The sequence below is a fragment of the Condylura cristata genome, unplaced genomic scaffold (genome assembly GCF_000260355.1).
Source record: "Condylura cristata isolate star-nosed mole 26May11 unplaced genomic scaffold, ConCri1.0 scaffold00015, whole genome shotgun sequence".
In the NCBI taxonomy this organism is placed as follows: domain Eukaryota; kingdom Metazoa; phylum Chordata; class Mammalia; order Eulipotyphla; family Talpidae; genus Condylura; species Condylura cristata.
Genome location: NW_004567116.1, coordinates 21,420,867 through 21,429,029, shown reverse-complemented (window position 1 = coordinate 21,429,029; position 8,163 = coordinate 21,420,867).

Below are 8,163 nucleotides of genomic sequence, written 5' to 3'. Positions count from 1 at the left end.
AGGATTGCACACAAAATGTCACTGTTGCCATGTATTAGGCACTCCCTGCTGTGCTAAAAACTTGCATTTACTTACAGAGAAGCTGATGGCGTTCTAATGTCTGTTTTGCCCACCAGCTCCCTGCCTGTGAGGAGTCAGCATTTTCCTTTCCCAGCCCACTGCATTCCTACTTTTGGGCTTTACAATTTGTGATATAGTCTCGCTGAAGCTCAATTTCCTTATGAGTACAAAGGGACTGATGAGCAGCTCTTGCCTTTCCACATCAGGAAATAATACCCATAAAAGTGCTTCATATTAACTATCGTTATCCACTGCCTCACTGTGACACAGCTTGTGTTTCAAGCATGGCAGTCCTCTTGGGCCTGGGAAGTGGAGGTCTATTTCAAAGGCCCAAGAAAATGACAGAAATAAATCAAGGTAAGAAAAATTTCTTGTTGGATAAGTCAATCAATTGTTATGTATATTATTTAAAGTGTTTTTATTTGAGCATAGGTTGAATTTGGGCTTCCAGCACTGAGAAATGAAAAGCAACATTATATTTGGTGATCAAGCATTTCCATCCAAATAGCCACCACTCAAAATTTGATTTCCCTTTGATTTTCAGTAAGTGGAGGACAACAGAAAGTGATTCAGTCTCATATAGCAACAGGAATTCAAAGCATTGCTTTACGAAGAGCTGCTTTTATGTTATATTAATGAGTTTTTAGGGGAAGAACTTAAAGTCTTTGTTTTCACTATTGTAACCCTGTGTGGAAGGTGGATAAAGGTGTGAAGAGGAGCACAAATTTTCCAGAGTCATAGAACTGATGTCTGCGTTGTGGCAACTTATCATCTCCTTTCTCGTTTAAACATTTGAAATGATTTTTACGAGCTTTATAAAAAAATAACTGAATACATCTATGTTTACACTTTCACACTGACTTTTAATTTATTTTATTTTTGGTTAGTGTTCTCTCTAGGTTCCTGAGAGTTTAAGCTGCCTGCTAAAAGCTGCTTTCTCTGTTCCACAACACTTCTGTGGAATCAGAATCTGTAAGGTGAAGCCAGTCTGTACACTGGAAAAAGCAAGAGATCCTAATATTAATCAAGTGTCTACACTGGGTTCTCATGCTAGACCCTTTACACAGGTCATTTTATTTCATGCTCATTTTAACATTAAGTCACAAATTATATAAAACTATCCTCACTTTATTGACAGGTAAACAAATTATTAAATCAGGACTTAATCCCATCCATTCTTCCTATGAAATTCCCAATTCACTACATATTCTGTTCTACAATTTACATTTTAGAAACTTTTCATCCTTCCAAAATTAGTCATATCTCCTCACCTTGACAGACTTGCCAGTCTTTGACTTTAAAAAGTCTGCCATGTAGAAGCTATATTTTTGAAGTTAAATGGAAATCTGCTAAATGCTGATAATACAAATAATTTATTAATACTTTTAACCAAATATAAAAATGAAAACGTATACTATTGTTCACGCACATATAATGTTATAAAGATTTGCCAGTTTCTCTGAGTACATTGATTTCCTGTTGGCTGGGAAAACACTAGCATGTGCACGAATGAAAGTGTCCCTAGTGGGCCCTTCCTGGTGGCACAGCGGGTCACAGCACAGCACTAAGAAGCTAAAGCCACCTCCGCATGAGTTCGATTCCCGCCTGCCCCGGAGGTGACCACATGGCGCAGCAGACCTCTCCTGACCTGCCTGCTGCTCCCCTCAGCAGTGTACTTCGTCGATCTGCCTGTTCTTTTCCCCACTCTGTCTCTGGTGAAGCCTCTCACCACCCCTGATCCTCTGGCCTGTACCACAGTTCTGTATGCACAAATAAATAATTCTTTAAAAAGAAAGAAAGAAAGAAAGAAAGTATCCCTAGTAAGTACAGAGACATCCTTGTACAAGTTTGTACTTTTCATTGCTGATGTTCTATCTTCATTGATTCAATGTCTGCGTCTTCACAGGTAGAAAGTCTGTATCATCTTTGCCTGCGGTAAGCTCTAGGCAGGATTTAAACCCCCTTATAGTTATTGTTACCCTTTTCAGCCAAATCTTAGCAATTTAAAAACACTATACCACTTTGAGTATAATGTGATCACCCCCTAGTGGAAATTGGCAAACAAATTTGGCACCATGAAGCTAAAAGGCAGAGTTGTAAATGAACCTTTACGATGATTGCTATTTTAGGGAGAAATAAAACGATCATCTGTGGGATGAGTTCTATATGCCTGACTTTATACATGTCATTATCTGATTTCTATCTCATAACAATTATATAAGGAAGATATAATTACCCCATCCTTTAGACAAGAGGTAGCATGTACCTTACTCAAAGTTATGTGGAAGTCCAGATACAAACCTAGGTCTTTTTTTCCCACTGTTCAATTATGACTCTTTGTGGGGTGACAATTCCCAGGATTTTCCTCATAGAATTATTAAATATAATGGAATGAGGACCTTTAAAAATAATATGAAAATTGAAAAATGGTTGCAAAAGCATATGTAGTTGATTGTTGGACTTCTGAAGTTTTTAGTATTACATAGGTTTTTTACTTATCTGTTTTATTTCTGTAGCCTGCCCCAAGCTGGAGGTAGAAAAACCAGTCTCAGAGTACCAGGTGGGGCTCCATTGCCTCTGCCTTGAAACAGCTTGCAAGAAACTGGAGAATGAAAGTTGGGAGAAGCAGAGTCATAGAGGGATAAGTAATTGGGCTTGGCCACTTAGTAGTTATGTGACTGTGGACAGATTACTTTGACTTTGACCCCCAGTTTTATGAGTTGTAAAGTGGAGATAACAGAGTCAATCTTGTGGGGATCTTTGTGGTAGAACTGAATGCTGAGAGCTTAGTTCCGAGTCCACCAGTAGTATGCTCTCCACAGTCATTCCTGGATATCCTGGTAGTCCTGATTAATCATTATCATCATACCACTGCCCAGGGGACACTCAGTTTATTACAGTCACAATTCACGTTACTATGCATCATTGCATTCTCACACTTCACCTTGTACACTCCCATTGCTTGGTGGATGATATTTAGGTGGATAATCTGTATGTTGTATGGTTAAAGGATTATACTATTGAGCTTGAAAAAGATCAGAGCATTCTCTCTTTTAGGCATTAGGATTACACCTCAACAACAAACTCATTTGCACGTCCGTTGCTCAATCCGGCATGAATCCCAGCGAGTGGAAGGACACACAGAACAAGATTAAAAGTTTCTCTGCCATGGCCTGGAGATGCAGGCATTGCATCTCTTAGTCTATATTCCCCATCCTCACAGTTTCAGCACTAATTGCCCATTGCAATGTCCCCAAGAGTCTACAAACCACATAATGCCACTTGAAAACCTGTATGAATGTAGACACGAGTGATTTACAAAGTTTTTCCTAGGGTCAAAAGGGTTAAAGGATGGAGAAGACCATCCTTCTCCAATGCCATCCTCCTGAAACTTTGAAATGTAGTGACCTATTAGAAGTTAGGAATTAGGCTTGAACTGAGGAAGTGTGACCTATTAGAAGTTAGGAATTAGGCTTGAACTGAGGAAGTGTTTGCATAATGTGTTCTTTTTCTTTAGGTACCTCCTCCCACCATTAAGTCACTTCTAATATTCCCATTATAGAGCTAGACACAGAAAGCCCTGGCATAGCACGGATGAAGATGCTCCCGGTGGGACGATGTTATTGGAAATGGGCAGTCTCATTTCTGAATTGAATTTGAGTGCTGGGAAAGCATATTGGCTAATGTTTCAATCCTTTGGTTGAATCTGTATCTTTGACAACAAATGCTTGTGGTTGGGGAGCTACAAGTCTGATCACTTTCCATTTTCCCTCACTGGGACAAATTTCTGATGGGAAAATCTGTATTACCCTTCTTCTCAGTCAGCAAGCTGCCTCCTTGTGAGTTGTGATGAAGGGGAATAGAGGCAGTAGAAAGTGACGACTGGAGTCCTCCTAGAGAGGTGGCACCTTTAAAAAGCAGCCAGTTTAAGACATAAAAACCAGGATGACCAGCGAGGAAACATAGTAATGCTTTACAGGTGAAGGATGTGCTAAATCTTTTGAAACACTGATATGCATCACTTTTCCCTTGAACATTCCAAAGAGACTGATGGAACCAATATCAGTAGCCTCATTTTAGGATGATGAAACAGAAATGCTATGAAAATATATCAGCTCCCTATGAGCACATGGGCAAGGACAGAAGTAGAACTGGTAGCTGGTATTAGTCACCTCGAGCAACTCTAGAGGGCATAGAGAAGGCCAATGTTCCCCAAATCTAGAAGCCTGGAAATACACAAACTAACCTAACAACTTACCTATGACACTGTTAATTCAATAAGCCTAGGTTTTAGGACTCGGGCTAATTTAAAATGATTTCCCCATAGTTGTTCTCAATTCTGACTAAACTTTAGACTCACCAGGGGATTGGGAATGGGAGGGGTAAGAACAAAGTCCGGAGTGGGTGCAATGGACTGTGGTGGTAGACAATGGGTACTTATGGTAACAACACCTGAAGGGAGACATCTTACACTTCTAAAATACAAACACCAGTGTGAAACAACTGTTCCTCAATAAAATACACACACATACATAAATACATCCCATTGTCTGCATTGCTTCCCAGATAACTATATCTCAGACTCTCTAGTCTTGGCACCCAGACATCAAGATCTGTGAATCTTCCAAAATGATTTCAATGTGCAACCAAGGCTGAGAAATATTGCTCTAGAACAGGACTTCACAGACTGTTTCCCAGAATTTTTTGACAGCAGGCAGGGAAAAGCGGAGCATAGGATTAGGAATAAAATGAGGGAGAAAAGATCAGGATTCAAAGTTTGTTTCTGTGGCATGGAAAAACTACTTCATCTCTCTGTGTCTTTTTTATCAAATGAGGAAATTGATAGTACTTCCCTCTCAGAAATGCAAAGAGGATTAGATGAGATGATCTTTGTGAAATCACCAAGTACCATCCAGCTATTCTGAACATTGCCCTAGGAGCTCATTTAATGAAATGCGTTTTTGCCCCTGCCAAGGTCCCCTTTGTATCTACATCAATCCTATACAGAATTAGCCTCCTAAGGCAGGGAATAACACTCCCAAAGTTTCTAGGAATGAAATGAGTTTTGGAAATGGGAGGTACGTCCTCAAGGCTTCTCCTCGTAGTTGCAATTGGCATGTTCAGCCTTCCTCTCACTGGAGTTATGAGTCTGCTAATTTGCTAAATGTTTACTCGGAAGGGCAATTTTGTTTTCATAACACAGGAACACTTTAGCTATGACTATTCACCTTCCCCATTCCTCCACCTAGCTCTTTGAGTTCCCCTGAATGTGCCCCCAAGCACCGCTTCTGTAGTCCCATCCAGCAAATTAGGGAAGGTTCTCGAATGTGTTTCTTCAGTAAATGCTGAGTTCACTGTAACCCAGGCCCGCTGGAGAACAAATAAACCCATACTACAAAACACCTACTCCCTTGCCTAACAATTTGTACCAGTTAGAACAGAATCTTCTAATATTAGGAATGGTAGCGTGAGAATCATTTCATAACTGCAAACACAGGCAAAGGCTATCATGAAATTATGAATGACTCATCGTCAAAGGAACACTTGAATCATCTTGATCAGCTCCTTAGGTTGATCAAAAGGGGAAACTTTTGTACCCAACTCACACTGTGTCGTTAGTCTTCTCTTTAATTGATTGTTATCACTGAGTTGTCTTGTCCATATTAGGCCTATTTTAAACCTTTGACAATCCTTCCTCAGTAAATGGGCAAAAAATTATAGCTTTCCTTAGTTTCTTGTACTTATACTTGTTTCTTTCTCAAATCAGACAGCGAGTTGATGACACAGTTATTTCTTATTTATCTTAAAATAACTATGTAACTCATAGTAGGGTGATACTACATGTCCTATATACACGTCAAATATCCCATTAATTTTATATTCTTTCCCAGTGGATTGTTTCTAACAAACTAGGGAAATGAAGATTTGCTTTGTGTATAAGCTCCTCTTAGGGTTCCACGAACACAGAAGTCTTACATTGATAAGCATTTGTTTCTATTTGATAAAAAGGGAGATGAGAGAAGGGAAGACAGGAGAGAAGAGGGGAAAGTGAGGGGAGGAGAAGGAGAGGAGGAAGAAAGAAGGTAAAAGGAATACTATATTCTAGATGTTATTCTGGGTTTTAGGGGTGCAATATTGAACAGAACAGCCAAAGATACCCTGCTTAGTCCGTGAATGCATGCTGGAAGTATAAACAAAAAATCCAAAATAGTAAGTAAGTATCATATAATACAATGAGATGGTTATAAGCATTATAGAGAAAAAAAAAAAAAGTTACAAGAAAAGACTAGAGCGTCCTGAGTAGTCATGGAAGGCCTTGCTAAGAAGATAACTTGAGCAAAGAATTAAAGGGGATCAGGTAGGGAGTCATGATCCTCTTTGGCTGAAAACTGGAGAGAAAGAGCAGAAAGTGTAAGTTTCTTGAGGTGGGGGAGAAGCTGGGGTGTTTCCAGAAAGGCCTGGAAGCCCATGGGATTGGAACAGAGCAGGGGAGGGTGAGCATACAGGATTAAAGATTAAAGATCACAGAGGTAGCTCAGTGGGGTTGGGGGGAGGGGTGGCAGTGGTGGCTGAGTTTCAGAGGGAATTTTGAAGCCATTATGAAAAGCATCTTTGAGTCTGAGATGAAAGCCATCGGAGACTAGGATTCAATTGGATGTTAGGGATCATTTGGCTGCTGCAGTGAACAGGAGGATTTGGATGGCAGCAAGAAAACCAGTCAGCAGATGGACTGGTGGCTTGAAGACTGGTGGCTCAGACCTTGATGAGGGAGGAGGAGGCATTTGATCTCAGATTGACTATGTCAAAAAATATTCGCAAGTGGCTGGATCTGAACAACTGAGAATCTACAGGGAGTTTCCACTAATTGAGGGAGAATGCTTGATAGAGAGGTTTATTTTTTTCTTTAAGATTTATTTATTTGTGCATACAGAACTGGGATTCAGGTCAGAGGTACAGGGGCGGTGAAAAGATTCACCAGAGACAGAGTGGGGAGCAGAACAGGCTGACTGATGAAGTACACTGCTGAGGGGAGCAGTGGGTGAGACGGGAGAGGTCTGCCGCGCCATGTGGAACACTTTCAGGGCTGGGGATCGAACTCATGCTGAAGTGGCTTTAGCTTCTTGGGGCTGTGCTTTAACACTCTGCGCCACCAGGGAGGGCCCCAACAGAGAGGTTTTATAGTAAAGGGGGAAATAACTTCTCCCTCTTTCAATTTTTATTTGATATGTAAAGTATCAAAATCCAGGGTTGGTAAGTAATTTGTTGAATGCCTCAAAAATACTATGTGGTTAAAAAAAAAAAAAAACAACCAAATTACTCTATGGTGATGTTGGATTTGAAGTATTTTAGACATTAAATTCCCTACTTTTCTTACCCAACTATGCTCTTTTCAAATATTATCCCTTTCAATCTTTGCAATTTTTTTTTCATTTTTCAAAAAAAAAAAAAAAACCCAAAAGATTAGGCAGTTTAAGTAACTGACTTAGGTCATGTAACTAGTAAGTGAATGAACAGAGACTGAGACTTGGTTCTGACTTCCATACCTGTACTCTTTCTATGAAACTATCCTTCCTATTGTTATACCTGACAGAGTGGTGGCAGAAAATGTCTAACAATTTGGTAATAGATGTGTTTAAATTAATGATTGCTAGACTGATAACATTATCTTTAGATCTGATTTTTATGTATTGTATTTCCCCCTCAGGGAACTATACATTCATTAAAATATGGGACTTAAATTCTTTGGCTCCCCAGATACAACAGAAATATTTATTGACATTCATTGAGTGAATCACATAGGGTGCCATTGAATATATTGTAAAAGACATGCCATGGGTGTTCCCACATTACAGAGCAATGCTCCCTGGTAGAAGAGACACAAAGGTAGCCTGCATGATGCATGGGCTATCAGAGTGCTGTATAGTAGAAAAGATCTAGAGCCTTGCAGAATAGCCCTCATCAGGGCTCGAAGAATGGCTTTCTATTCTCAGTTCCCTGACATGCCTGCCCGTTTTCACCATGGTATTAATTCTGCACTGAACCCCCCAGAGCCTTCACAGATATTATCTCTTTGTTTCCCTCCCTCAAATGAAGTGAAGGGTT